The sequence below is a fragment of the Ranitomeya variabilis genome, chromosome 4 (assembly GCF_051348905.1).
Source record: "Ranitomeya variabilis isolate aRanVar5 chromosome 4, aRanVar5.hap1, whole genome shotgun sequence".
NCBI classification, from domain to species: Eukaryota; Metazoa; Chordata; class Amphibia; order Anura; family Dendrobatidae; genus Ranitomeya; species Ranitomeya variabilis.
Genome location: NC_135235.1, coordinates 346,669,557 through 346,684,293, shown reverse-complemented (window position 1 = coordinate 346,684,293; position 14,737 = coordinate 346,669,557).

Genomic DNA, 14,737 nt, shown 5'->3' with positions numbered 1-14,737 from the left:
GTGCAGGCGGCTGTGCAGAGGGTGGGCGGCTGTCCGTGGCTGTGCTGAGTGCAGGCGGCTGTGCGTGGCTGTGCTGAGTGCGGGCGGCTGTGCGTGGCTGTGCTGAGTGCGGGCGGTGGTGCGCAGCTGTGCTGAGTGCGGGCGGCTGTGCGCGGCTGTGCTGAGTGCGGGCGGCTGTGCGCGGCTGTGCTGCATACGGGTGGCTGTACTTGGCGGTGCTGAGTGCAGGCGCTGTGCGTGGCTGTGCTGAGTGCGGGCGGCTGTGCTGAGTGCAAGCGGCTGTGAGTGACTATGCTGAGTGTGGGCGGCTGTGCGCTGCTGTGCTGAGTGCAGGTGCCTGTGCGTGGCTGTGCTGAGTGCGGGCGGCTGTGCTGACTGCAGGCGGCTGTGCGTGTCTGTGCTGGGTGCGGGTCGCTGTGCGTGGCTGTGCTGAGTGCGGGCGGCTGTGCTGAGTGCGGGTGGCTGTGCGTGGCTGTGCTGAGTGCGGGCGGCTGTGCTTGGCTGTGCTGAGTGCGGGCGACTGTGCACGGCTGTGCTGCTTACGGACGGCTGTGCGTGGCGGCGCTGAGTGCGGGCGCTGTGCGTGGCTTTGCTGAGTGCAGGCGGCTGTGCTGAGTTCGGGCAGCTGTGCGTGACAATTCTGAGTGTGGGCGGCTGTGCGTGGCTGTGCTGAGTGCGGGTGCCTGTGCGTGGCTGTGCTGAGTGCGGGCGGCTGTGCTCACTGCGGACGGCTGTGTGTGGCTGTGCTTAGTGTGGGAGGCTGTGCGTGGCTGTGCTGAGTGCGGGCGGCTGTGCGTGGCTGTGCTGAGTGCGGGCGGCTGTGCGTGGCTGTGCTGAGTGTCGGCGACTGTGCGTGGCTGTGCTTAGTGCGGTCGGCTGTTCGTGGCTGTGCTAAGTGCGGGTGGCTGTGCGTGGCTGTGGTGAGTGCGTGCGGCTGTGCATTGCTGTGCTGAGTGCGGGCGGCTGTGCGTGGCTGTGCTGGGTGCGGGAGGCTGTGCGTGGTTGTGCTGAGTGCGGGCGGCTGAGCGTGGCTGTGCTGAATGTGGGTGGCTGTGCATGGCTGTGCTGAGGGTGGGCGGCTGTGAGCGACTGTGCTGAGTGCAGGCGGCTGTGCTGAGGGCGGGCGGCTGTGCGTGGCTGTGCTGAGTGCAGGCGGCTGTGCGTGGCTGTGCTGAGTGCGGGCGGCTGTACGTGGCTGTGCTGAGTGCGGGCGGTGGTGCGCAGCTGTGCTGAGTGTGGGTGGCTGTGCGTGGCTGTGCTGAGTGTGGGAGGCTGTGCGTGGCTGTGCTGAGTGCGGGCGGCTGTGCGTGGCTGTGCTGAGCGTCAGTGGCTGTGCTGAGTGCCGGCGGCTGTGCGTGGCTGTGCTTAATGCAGGCGGCTGTTGGTGGCTGTGCTACGTGCCGGCGGCTGTGCGTGGCTGTGGTGAGTGCGGGCGGCTTTGCATTGATGTGCTAGGTGCGGGAGGCTGTGCCTGGTTGTGCTGAGTGCGGGCAGCTGAGCGTGGCTGTGCTGAGTGCCGGCGGCTGTGCGTGGCTGTGCTTAATGCAGGCGGCTGTTTGTGGCTGTGCTAAGTGCCGGCGGCTGTGCGTGGCTGTGGTGAGTGCGGGAGGCTGTGCCTGGTTGTGCTGAGTGCGGGTGGCTGTGCGTGGCTGTGCTGAGGGTGGGCGGCTGTGAGCGACTGTGCTGAGTGCAGGCGGCTGTGCTGAGGGTGGGCGGGTGTGCGTGGCTGTGCTGAGTGCGGGCGACTGTGCGTGGCTGTGCTGAGTGCGGGCGGTGGTGCGCAGGTGTGCTGAGTGCGGGCGGCTGTGCGCGGCTGTGCTGAGTGCGGGCGGCTGTGCGCGGCTGTGCTGCATACGGGCGGCTGTGCGTTGCGGTGCTGAATGCAGGTGCTGTGCGTGGCTGTGCTGAGTGCGGGCGGCTGTGATTGACTATGCTGAGTGTGGGCGGCTGTGCGTGGCTGTGCTGAGTGCGGGTGCCTGTGCGTGGCTGTGCTGAGTGCGGACGGCTGTGCTGACTGCGGGCGGCTGTGCGTGGCTGTGCTGGGTGCGGGTCGCTGTGCGTGGCTGTGCTGAGTGTGGGCGACTGTGCTGAATGCGGGCGGCTGTGCGTGGCTGTGCTGAGTTCGGGTGGTTGTGCGTGGCTGTGCTGAGTGCGGGCGGCTGTGCTTGGCTGTGCTGAGTGCGGGCGGCTGTGCGTGGCTGTGCTGGGTGCGGGTCGCTGTGCGTGGCTGTGCTGAGTGCGGGCAGCTGTGCTGAGTGCGGGCGGCTGTGCGTGGCTGTGCTGAGTGCGGGCGGCTGTGCTTGGCTGTGCTGAGTGCGGGCGGCTGTGCTTGGCTGTGCTGAGTGCGGCCGGCTGTGCTTAGCTGTGCTGAGTGCGGGTGGCGGTGCGTGGCTGTGCTGAGTGCGGGCGGCTGTGCGCGGCTGTGCTGAGTGCGGGTGGCTGTACGCGGCTGTGCTGAGTGCGGGCGGCTGGGCACAACTCTGCTGCATATGGGCGGCTGTGCGTGGCGGTGCTGAGTGCGGGCACTGTGCGTGGCTGTGCTGAGTGCGTGCGGCTGTGCATTGCTGTGCTGAGTGCGGGCGGCTGTGCGTGGCTGTGCTGGGTGCGGGAGGCTGTGCTTGGTTGTGCTGAGTGCAGGCGGCTGAGCGTGGCTGTGCTGAGTACGGGTGGCTGCGCGTGGCTGTACTGAGGGTGGGCGGCTTTGAGCGACTGTGCTGAGTGCAGGCGGCTGTGCAGAGGGCGGGCGGCTGTCCGTGGCTGTGCTGAGTGCAGGCGGCTGTGCGTGGCTGTGCTGAGTGCGGGCGGCTGTGCGTGGATGTGCTGAGTGCGGGCGGTGGTGCGCAGCTGTGCTGAGTGCGGGCGGCTGTGCGCGGCTGTGCTGAGTGCAGGCGGCTGTGCGCGGCTGTGCTGCATACGGGTGGCTGTGCTTGGCGGTGCTGAGTGCAGGCGCTGTGCGTGGCTGTGCTGAGTGCGGACGGCTGTGAGTGACTATGCTGAGTGTGGGCGGCTGTGCCCTGCTGTGCTGAGTGCAGGTGCCTGTGCGTGGCTGTGCTGAGTGCGGGCGGCTGTGCTGACTGCAGGCGGCTGTGCGTGGCTGTGCTGGGTGCGGGTCACTGTGCGTGGCTGTGCTGAGTGCGGGCGGCTGTGCTGAGTGTGGGCGGCTGTGCGTGGCTGTGCTGAGTGCGGGCGGCTGTGCTTGGCTGTGCTGAGTGCGGGCGACTGTGCACGGCTGTGCTGCTTACGGACGGCTGTGCGTGGCGGCGCTGAGTGCGGGCGCTGTGCGTGGCTTTGCTGAGTGCAGGCGGCTGTGCTGAGTTCGGGCGGCTGTGCGTGACTATTCTGAGTGTGGGCGGCTGTGCGTGGCTGTGCTGAGTGCGGGTGCCTGTGCGTGGCTGTGCTGAGTGCGGGCGGCTGTGCTCACTGCGGACGGCTGTGTGTGGCTGTGCTGAGTGTGGGAGGCTGTGCGTGGCTGTGCTGAGTGCGGGCGGCTGTGCGTGGCTGTGCTGAGTGCGGGTGGCTGTGCGTGGCTGTGCTGAGTGTCGGCGGCTGTGCGTGGCTGTGCTTAGTGCGGTCGGCTGTTCGTGGGTGTGCTAAGTGCGGGTGGCTGTGCGTGGCTGTGGTGAGTGCGGGCGGCTGTGCATTGCTGTGCTGAGTGCGGGCGGCTGTGTGTGGCTGTGCTGGGTGCGGGAGGCTGTGCATGGTTGTGCTGAGTGCGGGCAGCAGAGCGTGGCTGTGCTGAGTGTGGGTGGCTGTGCATGGCTGTGCTGAGGGTGGGCGGCTGTGAGCGACTGTGCTGAGTGCAGGCGGCTGTGCTGAGGGCTGGCGGCTGTGCGTGGCTGTGCTGAGTGCAGGCGGCTCTGCGTGGCTGTGCTGAGTGCGGGCGGCTGTGCGTGGCTGTGCTGAGTGCGGGCGGTGGTGCGCAGCTTTGCTGAGTGTGGGTGGCTGTGCACGGCTGTGCTGAGTGTGGGAGGCTGTGCGTGGCTGTGCTGAGTGCGGGCGGCTGTGCTGACTGCAGGCGGCTGTGCGTGGCTGTGCTGGGTGCGGGTCACTGTGCGTGGCTGTGCTGAGTGCGGGCGGCTGTGCTGAGTGTGGGCGGCTGTGCGTGGCTGTGCTGAGTGCGGGTGGCTGTGCTTGGCTGTGCTGAGTGCGGGCGACTGTGCACGGCTGTGCTGCTTACGGACGGCTGTGCGTGGCGGCGCTGAGTGCGGGCGCTGTGCGTGGCTTTGCTGAGTGCAGGCGGCTGTGCTGAGTTCGGGCGGCTGTGCGTGACTATTCTGAGTGTGGGCGGCTGTGCGTGGCTGTGCTGAGTGCGGGTGCCTGTGCGTGGCTGTGCTGAGTGCGCGCGGCTGTGCTCACTGCGGACGGCTGTGTGTGGCTGTGCTGAGTGTGGGAGGCTGTGCGTGGCTGTGCTGAGTGCGGGCGGCTGTGCGTGGCTGTGCTGAGTGCGGGTGGCTGTGCGTGGCTGTGCTGAGTGTCGGCGGCTGTGCGTGGCTGTGCTTAGTGCGGTCGGCTGTTCGTGGGTGTGCTAAGTGCGGGTGGCTGTGCGTGGCTGTGGTGAGTGCGGGCGGCTGTGCATTGCTGTGCTGAGTGCGGGCGGCTGTGTGTGGCTGTGCTGGGTGCGGGAGGCTGTGCATGGTTGTGCTGAGTGCGGGCAGCAGAGCGTGGCTGTGCTGAGTGTGGGTGGCTGTGCATGGCTGTGCTGAGGGTGGGCGGCTGTGAGCGACTGTGCTGAGTGCAGGCGGCTGTGCTGAGGGCTGGCGGCTGTGCGTGGCTGTGCTGAGTGCAGGCGGCTCTGCGTGGCTGTGCTGAGTGCGGGCGGCTGTGCGTGGCTGTGCTGAGTGCGGGCGGTGGTGCGCAGCTTTGCTGAGTGTGGGTGGCTGTGCACGGCTGTGCTGAGTGTGGGAGGCTGTGCGTGGCTGTGCTGAGTGCGGGCGGCTGTGTGTGGCTGTGCTGAGCGTCGGTGGCTGTGCTGAGTGCCGGCGGCTGTGCGTGGCTGTGCTTAATGCAGGCGGCTGTTCGTGGCTGTGCTACGTGCCGGCGGCTGTGCGTGGCTGTGGTGAGTGCGGGCGGCTGTGCATTGCTCTGCTGGGTGCGGGAGGCTGTGCCTGGTTGTGCTGAGTGCGGGCGGCTGAGCGTGGCTGTGCTGAGTGCCGGCGGCTGTGCGTGGCTGTGCTGGGTGCGGGTCGCTGTGCGTGGCTGTGCTGAGTGCGGGCAGCTGTGCTGAGTGCGGGCGGCTGTGCGTGGCTGTGCTGAGTGCGGGCGGCTGTGCTTGGCTGTGCTGAGTGCGGGCGGCTGTGCTTGGCTGTGCTGAGTGCGGCCGGCTGTGCTTAGCTGTGCTGAGTGCGGGTGGCGGTGCGTGGCTGTGCTGAGTGCGGGCGGCTGTGCGCGGCTGTGCTGAGTGCGGGTGGCTGTACGCGGCTGTGCTGAGTGCGGGCGGCTGGGCACAACTCTGCTGCATATGGGCGGCTGTGCGTGGCGGTGCTGAGTGCGGGCACTGTGCGTGGCTGTGCTGAGTGCGTGCGGCTGTGCATTGCTGTGCTGAGTGCGGGCGGCTGTGCGTGGCTGTGCTGGGTGCGGGAGGCTGTGCTTGGTTGTGCTGAGTGCAGGCGGCTGAGCGTGGCTGTGCTGAGTACGGGTGGCTGCGCGTGGCTGTACTGAGGGTGGGCGGCTTTGAGCGACTGTGCTGAGTGCAGGCGGCTGTGCAGAGGGCGGGCGGCTGTCCGTGGCTGTGCTGAGTGCAGGCGGCTGTGCGTGGCTGTGCTGAGTGCGGGCGGCTGTGCGTGGATGTGCTGAGTGCGGGCGGTGGTGCGCAGCTGTGCTGAGTGCGGGCGGCTGTGCGCGGCTGTGCTGAGTGCAGGCGGCTGTGCGCGGCTGTGCTGCATACGGGTGGCTGTGCTTGGCGGTGCTGAGTGCAGGCGCTGTGCGTGGCTGTGCTGAGTGCGGACGGCTGTGAGTGACTATGCTGAGTGTGGGCGGCTGTGCCCTGCTGTGCTGAGTGCAGGTGCCTGTGCGTGGCTGTGCTGAGTGCGGGCGGCTGTGCTGACTGCAGGCGGCTGTGCGTGGCTGTGCTGGGTGCGGGTCACTGTGCGTGGCTGTGCTGAGTGCGGGCGGCTGTGCTGAGTGTGGGCGGCTGTGCGTGGCTGTGCTGAGTGCGGGCGGCTGTGCTTGGCTGTGCTGAGTGCGGGCGACTGTGCACGGCTGTGCTGCTTACGGACGGCTGTGCGTGGCGGCGCTGAGTGCGGGCGCTGTGCGTGGCTTTGCTGAGTGCAGGCGGCTGTGCTGAGTTCGGGCGGCTGTGCGTGACTATTCTGAGTGTGGGCGGCTGTGCGTGGCTGTGCTGAGTGCGGGTGCCTGTGCGTGGCTGTGCTGAGTGCGGGCGGCTGTGCTCACTGCGGACGGCTGTGTGTGGCTGTGCTGAGTGTGGGAGGCTGTGCGTGGCTGTGCTGAGTGCGGGCGGCTGTGCGTGGCTGTGCTGAGTGCGGGTGGCTGTGCGTGGCTGTGCTGAGTGTCGGCGGCTGTGCGTGGCTGTGCTTAGTGCGGTCGGCTGTTCGTGGGTGTGCTAAGTGCGGGTGGCTGTGCGTGGCTGTGGTGAGTGCGGGCGGCTGTGCATTGCTGTGCTGAGTGCGGGCGGCTGTGTGTGGCTGTGCTGGGTGCGGGAGGCTGTGCATGGTTGTGCTGAGTGCGGGCAGCAGAGCGTGGCTGTGCTGAGTGTGGGTGGCTGTGCATGGCTGTGCTGAGGGTGGGCGGCTGTGAGCGACTGTGCTGAGTGCAGGCGGCTGTGCTGAGGGCTGGCGGCTGTGCGTGGCTGTGCTGAGTGCAGGCGGCTCTGCGTGGCTGTGCTGAGTGCGGGCGGCTGTGCGTGGCTGTGCTGAGTGCGGGCGGTGGTGCGCAGCTTTGCTGAGTGTGGGTGGCTGTGCACGGCTGTGCTGAGTGTGGGAGGCTGTGCGTGGCTGTGCTGAGTGCGGGCGGCTGTGCTGACTGCAGGCGGCTGTGCGTGGCTGTGCTGGGTGCGGGTCACTGTGCGTGGCTGTGCTGAGTGCGGGCGGCTGTGCTGAGTGTGGGCGGCTGTGCGTGGCTGTGCTGAGTGCGGGTGGCTGTGCTTGGCTGTGCTGAGTGCGGGCGACTGTGCACGGCTGTGCTGCTTACGGACGGCTGTGCGTGGCGGCGCTGAGTGCGGGCGCTGTGCGTGGCTTTGCTGAGTGCAGGCGGCTGTGCTGAGTTCGGGCGGCTGTGCGTGACTATTCTGAGTGTGGGCGGCTGTGCGTGGCTGTGCTGAGTGCGGGTGCCTGTGCGTGGCTGTGCTGAGTGCGCGCGGCTGTGCTCACTGCGGACGGCTGTGTGTGGCTGTGCTGAGTGTGGGAGGCTGTGCGTGGCTGTGCTGAGTGCGGGCGGCTGTGCGTGGCTGTGCTGAGTGCGGGTGGCTGTGCGTGGCTGTGCTGAGTGTCGGCGGCTGTGCGTGGCTGTGCTTAGTGCGGTCGGCTGTTCGTGGGTGTGCTAAGTGCGGGTGGCTGTGCGTGGCTGTGGTGAGTGCGGGCGGCTGTGCATTGCTGTGCTGAGTGCGGGCGGCTGTGTGTGGCTGTGCTGGGTGCGGGAGGCTGTGCATGGTTGTGCTGAGTGCGGGCAGCAGAGCGTGGCTGTGCTGAGTGTGGGTGGCTGTGCATGGCTGTGCTGAGGGTGGGCGGCTGTGAGCGACTGTGCTGAGTGCAGGCGGCTGTGCTGAGGGCTGGCGGCTGTGCGTGGCTGTGCTGAGTGCAGGCGGCTCTGCGTGGCTGTGCTGAGTGCGGGCGGCTGTGCGTGGCTGTGCTGAGTGCGGGCGGTGGTGCGCAGCTTTGCTGAGTGTGGGTGGCTGTGCACGGCTGTGCTGAGTGTGGGAGGCTGTGCGTGGCTGTGCTGAGTGCGGGCGGCTGTGTGTGGCTGTGCTGAGCGTCGGTGGCTGTGCTGAGTGCCGGCGGCTGTGCGTGGCTGTGCTTAATGCAGGCGGCTGTTCGTGGCTGTGCTACGTGCCGGCGGCTGTGCGTGGCTGTGGTGAGTGCGGGCGGCTGTGCATTGCTCTGCTGGGTGCGGGAGGCTGTGCCTGGTTGTGCTGAGTGCGGGCGGCTGAGCGTGGCTGTGCTGAGTGCCGGCGGCTGTGCGTGGCTGTGCTTAATGCAGGCGGCTGTTTGTGGCTGTGCTAAGTGCCGGCGGCTGTGCGTGGCTGTGGTGAGTGCGAGCGGCTGTGCATTGCTGTGCTGAGTACAAGCGGCTGTGCGTGGCTGTGCTGGGTGCGGGAGGCTGTGCCTGGTTGTGCTGAGTGGGGGTGGCTGTGAGCGACTGTGCTGAGTGCAGGCGGCTGTGCTGAGGGTGGGCGGGTGTGCGTGGCTGTGCTGAGTGCGGGCGGCTGTGCGTGGCTGTGCTGAGTGCGGGCGGTGGTGCGCAGGTGTGCTGAGTGCGGGCGGCTGTGCACGGCTGTGCTGAGTGCGGACGGCTGTGCGCGGCTGTGCTGCGTACGGGCGGCTGTGCGTTGCGGTCCTGAATGCGGGTGCTGTGCGTGGCTGTGCTGAGTGCGGGCGGCTGTGCTGAGTGCGGGCGGCTGTGATTGACTATGCTGAGTGTGGGCGGCTGTGCGTGGCTGTGCTGAGTGCGGGTGCCTGTGCGTGGCTGTGCTGAGTGCGGACGGCTGTGCTGACTGCGGGCGGCTGTGCGTGGCTGTGCTGTGTGCGGGTCGCTGTGCGTGGCTGTGCTGAGTGCGGGCGGCTGTGCTGAGTGCGGGCGGCTGTGCTGAGTGCGGGCGGCTGTGCGTAGCTGTGCTGAGTGCGGGTGGTTGTGCATGGCTGTGCTGAGTGCGGGCGGCTGTGCTTGGCTGTGCTGAGTGCGGGCGGCTGTGCGTGGCTGTGCTGGGTGCGGGTCGCTGTGCGTGGCTGTGCTGAGTGCGGGCAGCTGTGCTGAGTGCGGGCGGCTGGGCGTGGCTGTGCTGAGTGCGGGCGGCTTTGCTTGGCTGTGCTGAGTGCGGGCGGCTGTGCTTGGCTGTGCTGAGTGCGGGCGGCTGTGCTTAGCTGTGCTGAGTGCGGGTGGCGGTGCGTGGCTGTGCTGAGTGCGGGCGGCTGTGCGCGGCTGTGCTGAGTGCGGGTGGCTGTACGCGGCTGTGCTGAGTGCGGGCGGCTGTGCACAACTCTGCTGCGTATGGGCGGCTGTGCGTGGCGGTGCTGAGTGCGGGCGCTGTGCGTGGCTGTGCTGAGTGCGGGCAGCTGTGCTGAGTGCGGGCGGATGTGCGTGACTATGCTGAGTGTGGTGGCTGTGCTTGGCTGTGCTGAGTGCGGGCGGCTGTGCTTGGCTGTGCTGAGTGCAGGCGGCTGTGCTTGGCTGTGCTGAGTGCAGGCGGCGGTGCGCAGCAGTGCTGAGTGCGGGCGGCGGTGCACGGCTGTGCTGAGTGGGGGTGCCTGTGCGTGGCAGTGCTGAGTGCGGGCGGCTGTGCTCACTGCGGGCGGCTGTATGTGGCTGTGCTGAGTGTGGGAGGCTGTGCGTGGCTGTGCTGAGTGCGGGGGGCTGTGCGTGGCTGTGCTGAGTGCGGGCAGCTGTGCGTGGCTGTGCTGAGCGTCGGCGGCTGTGCGTGGCTGTGCTGAGTGTCGGCGGCTGTGCGTGGCTGTGCTTAGTACGGGCGGCTGTTCATGGCTGTGCTAAGTGCAGGCGGCTGTGCGTGGCTGTGGTGAGTGCGGGCGGCTGTGCATTGCTGTGCTGAGTGCGGGCGGCTGTGCGTGGCTGTGCTGAGTGCGGGCGGCTGTGCTTGGCTGTGCTGAGTGCGGGCGGCTGTGCTTGGCTGTGCTGAGTGCGGGCGGCTGTGCGTGGCTGTGCTGAGTGCGGGCGGTGGTGCGCAGCTGTGCTAAGTGCGGGTGGCTGTGCACGGCTGTGCTGAGTGTGGGAGGCTGTGGTGGGTGTGCTGAGTGCGGGCGTCTGTGCGTGGCTGTGCTGAGTGCGGGCGGTTGTACATGGCTGTGCTGAGCATCGGTGGCTGTACATGGCTGTGCTGAGTGCCGGCGGCTGTGCGTGGCTGTGCTAAGTGCCGGCGGCTGTGCGTGGCTGTGGTGATTGCGGGCGGCTGTGCATTGCTGTGCTGAGTGCGGGCGGCTGTGCGTGGCTGTGCTGGGTGCAGGAGGCTGTGCTTGGTTGTGCTGAGTGCGGGCGGCTGAGCGTGGCTGTGCTGAGTGCGGGTGGCTGTGCGTGGCTGTGCTGAGGGAGGGCGGCTTTGTGCGTGGCTGTGCTTAGTGCGTTCGGCTGTTCGTGGCTGTGCTAAGTGCGGGTGGCTGTGCGTGGCTGGGGTGAGTGCGGGCGGCTGTGCACTGCTGTGCTGAGTGCGGTCGGCTGTGCGTGGTTGTGCTGAGTGTGGGCGGCTGAGCGTGGCTGTGCTGAGTGTGGGTGGCTGTGCATGGCTGTGCTGAGGGTGGGCGGCTGTGAGCGACTGTGCTGAGTGCAGGCGGCTGTGCTGAGGGCGGGCGGCTGTGCGTGGTTGTGCTGAATGCAGGCGGCTGTGCGTGGCTGTGCTGAGTGCGGGCGGCTGTGCGTGGCTGTGCTGAGTGCGGGTGGTGGTGCGCAGCTGTGCTGAGTGTGGGTGGCTGTGCGCGACTGTGCTGAGTGTATGAGGCTGTGCGTGGCTGTGCTGAGTGCGGGCGGCTGTGCGTGGCTGTGCTGAGCGTCGGTGGCTGTGCTGAGTGCCGGCGGCTGTGCGTGGCTGTGCTTAATGCAGGCGGCTGTTCGTGGCTGTGCTACGTGCCGGCGGCTGTGCGTGGCTGTGGTGAGTGCGGGCGGCTGTGCATTGCTGTGCTGGGTGCGGGAGGCTGTGCCTGGTTGTTCTGAGTGCGGGCGGCTGAGCTTGGCTGTGCTGAGTGCGGGTGGCTGTGCGTGGCTGTGCTGAGGGTGGGCGGCTGTGAGCGACTGTGCTGAGTGCAGGCGGCTGTGCTGAGGGCGAGCGGGTGTGCGTGGCTGTGCTGAGTGTAGGCGGCTGTGCGTGGCTGTGCTGAGTGCGTGCGGCTGTGCGTGGCTGTGCTGAGTGTGGGTGGTGGTGCGCAGCTGTGCTGAGTGCGGGCGGCTGTGCGCGGCTGTGCTGAGTGCGGGCGGCTGTGCGCGGCTGTGCTGCGTACGGGCGGCTGTGCGTTGCGGTGCTGAGTGCGGGCGCTGTGCGTGGCTGTGCTGAGTGCGGGCGGCTGTGCTTGGCTGTGCTGAGTGCGGGCGGCTGTGCTGAGTGCGGGCGGCTGTGCTTGGCTGTGCTGAGTGTGGGCGGCGGTGCGCAGCTGTGCTGAGTGCGGGCGGCGGTGCGCGGCTGTGCTGAGTGCGGGCGGCTGTGCCTGACTGTGCTGATTGCGGGTGTCTGTACGCGGCTGTGCTGAGTGTGGGCGGCTGTGCACAACTCTGCTGCGTATGGGCGGCTGTGCGTGGCGGTGCTGAGTGCGGGCGCTGTGCATGGCTGTGCTGAGTGCGGGCGGCTGTGCTGAGTGCGGGCGGCTGTGCATGACTATGCTGAGTGTGGGTGGCTGTGCTTGGCTGTGCTGAGTGCGGGCGGCTGTGCGTGACTATGCTGAGTGTGGTTGGCTGTGCGCGGCTGTGCTGAGTGGGGGTGCCTGTGCGTGGCAGTGCTGAGTGCGGACGGCTGTGCTCACTGCGGGCGGCTGTGTGTGGCTGTGCTGAGTGTGGGAGGCTGTGCGTGGCTGTGCTGAGTGTGGGGGGCTGTGCGTGGCTGTGCTGAGTGCGGGCGGCTGTGCGTGGCTGTGCGTGGCTGTGCTGAGCGTCGGCGGCTGTGCGTGGCTGTGCTGAGTGTCGGCGGCTGTGCGTGGCTGTGCTGAGTGCGGGCGGTGGTGCGCAGCTGTGCTGAGTGCGGGCGGCTGTGCACGGCTGTGCTGAGTGAGGGAGGCTGTGCGTGGCTGTGCTGAGTGCGGGCGGCTGTGCGTGGTTGTGCTGAGTGCGGGCGGCTGTGCGTGGCTGTGCTGAGCGTCGGCGGCTGTACGTTGCTGTGCTGAGTGCCGGCGGCTGTGCGTGGCTGTGCTTAATGCGGGCAGCTGTTCGTGGCTGTGCTAAGTGCCGGCGGCTGTGCGTGGCTGTGGTGAGTGCGGGCGGCTGTGCATTGCTGTGCTGAGTGCGGGCGGCTGTGCGTGGCTGTGCTGGGTGCGGGAGGCTGTGCTTGGTTGTGCTGAGTGCGGGCGGCTGAGCGTGGCTGTGCTGAGTGCGTGTGGCTGTGCGTGGCTGTGCTGAGGGTGGGCGGCTTTGAGCGACTGTGCTGAGTGCAGGCGGCTGTGCAGAGGGCCGGCGGCTGTCCGTGGCTGTGCTGAGTGCAGGCGGCTGTGCATGGCTGTGCTGAGTGCGGGCGGCTGTGCGTGGCTGTGCTGAGTGCGGGCGGTGGTGCGCAGCTGTGCTGAGTGCGGGCGGCTGTGCGCGGCTGTGCTGAGTGCGGGCGGCTGTGCGCGGCTGTGCTGCGTACGGGTGGCTGTGCGTGGCGGTGCTGAGTGCAGGCGCTGTGCGTGGCTGTGCTGAGTGCGGGCGGCTGTGCTGAGTGCAGGTGGCTGTGAGTGACTATGCTGATTGTGGGCGGCTGTGCGCTGCTGTGCTGAGTGCAGGTGCCTGTGCGTGGCTGTGCTGAGTGCAGGCAGCTGTGCTGACTGCAGGCGGCTGTGCGTGGCTGTGCTGGGTGCGGGTCGCTGTGCGTGGCTGTGCTGAGTGCGGGCGGCTGTGCTGAGTGCGGGCGGCTGTGCGTGGCTGTGCTGAGTGCGGGCGGCTGTGCTTGGCTGTGCTGAGTGCGGGCGACTGTGCACGGCTGTGCTGCTTACGGACGGCTGTGCGTGGCGGCGCTAAGTGCGGGCGCTGTGCGTGGCTTTGCTGAGTGCAGGCGGCTGTGCTGAGTGCGGGCGGCTGTGCATGGCTGTGCTGAGTGTGGGAGGCTGTGTGTGGCTGTGCTGAGTGCGGGCGGCTGTGCGTGGCTGTGCTGAGTGCGGGCGGCTGTGCGTGGCTGTGCTGAGTGCGGGCGGCTGAGCGTGGCTGTGCTGAGTGCGGGTGGCTGTGCGTGGCTGTGCTGAGGGTGGGCGGCTGTGAGTGACTGTGCTGAGTGCAGGCGGCTGTGCTGAGGGCGGGCGAGTGTGCGTGGCTGTGCTGAGTGCAGGCGGCTGTGCGTGGCTGTGCTGAGTGCAGGTGGCTGTGCTGAGTGCGGGCGGTGGTGCGCAGCAGTGCTGAGTGCGGGCGGCTGTGCGCGGCTGTGCTCAGTGCGGGCGGCTGTGCGCGGCTGTGCGCAGCTGTGCTGAGTGTGGGCGGCTGTGCACGGCTGTGATGCGTACGGACGGCTGTGCGTGGCGGCGCTAAGTGCGGTCGCTGTGCGTGGCTTTGCTGAGTGCAGGCGGCTGTGCTGAGTGCGGGCGGCTGTGCACGGCTGTGCTGAGTGTGGGAGGCTGTGAGTGGCTGTGCTGAGTGCGGGCGGCTGTGCGTGGCTGTGCTGAGTGCGGGCGGCTGTGCGTGGCTGTGCTGAGTGCGGGCGGCTGAGCGTGGCTGTGCTGAGTGCGGGCGGCTGTGCTTGGCTGTGCTGAGTGCGGGCGGCTGTGCGCGGCTGTGCTGAGTGCAGGCGGCTGTACGTGGCTGTGCTGAGTGTGGGCGGCTGTGCACGGCTGTGCTGCGTACGGACGGCTGTTCATGGCGGCGCTGAGTGCAGGCGCTGTGCGTGGCTGTGCTGAGTGCGGGCGGCTGTGCTGAGTGCAGGCGGCTGTGAGTGACTATGCTGAGTGTGGGCGGCTGTGCGCTGCTGTGCTGAGTGCAGGTGCCTGTGCGTGGCTGTGCTGAGTGCAGGCAGCTGTGCTGACTGCAGGTGGCTGTGCGTGGCTGTGCTGGGTGCGGGTCGCTGTGCGTGGCTGTGCTGAGTGCGGGCGGCTGTGCGTGGCTGTGCTGAGTGCGGGCGGCTGTGCTTGGCTGTGCTGAGTGCGGGCGACTGTGCACGGCTGTGCTGCTTACGGACGGCTGTGCGTGGCGGCGCTAAGTGCGGGCGCTGTGCGTGGCTTTGCTGAGTGCAGGCGGCTGTGCTGAGTGCGGGCGGCTGTGCACGGCTGTGCTGAGTGTGGGAGGCTGTGTGTGGCTGTGCTGAGGGCGGGCGGCTGTGCGTGGCTGTGCTGAGTGCGGGCGGCTGTGCGTGGCTGTGCTGAGTGCGGGCGGCTGAGCGTGGCTGTGCTGAGTGCGGGTGGCTGTGCGTGGCTGTGCTGAGGGTGGGCGGCTGTGAGCGACTGTGCTGAGTGCAGGCGGCTGTGCTGAGGGCGGGCGGGTGTGCATGGCTGTGCTGAGTGCAGGCGGCTGTGCGTGGCTGTGCTGAGTGCAGGTGGCTGTGCGTGGCTGTGCTGAGTGCGGGCGGCTGTACGCGGCTGTGCTGCGTACGGACGGCTGTGCGTGGCTATGCTGAGTGCGGGCGGCTGTACTTGGCTGTGCTGAGTGCAGGTGGCTGTGCTTGGCTGTGCTGAGTGCGGGCGGCTGTGCGCGGCTGTGCTGAGTGCAGGCGGCTGTACGTGGCTGTGCTGAGTGTGGGCGGCTGTGCACGGCTGTGCTGCGTACGGACGGCTGTTCATGGCGGCGCTGAGTGCAGGCACTGTGCGTGGCTGTGCTGAGTGCGGGCGGCAGTGCTGAGTGCAGGCGGCTGTAAGTGACTATGCTGAGTGTGGGCGGCTGTGCGCTGCTGTGCTGAGTGCAGGTGCCTGTGCGTGGCTGTGCTGAGTGCGGGCAGCTGTGCTGACTGCAGGCGGCTGTGCGT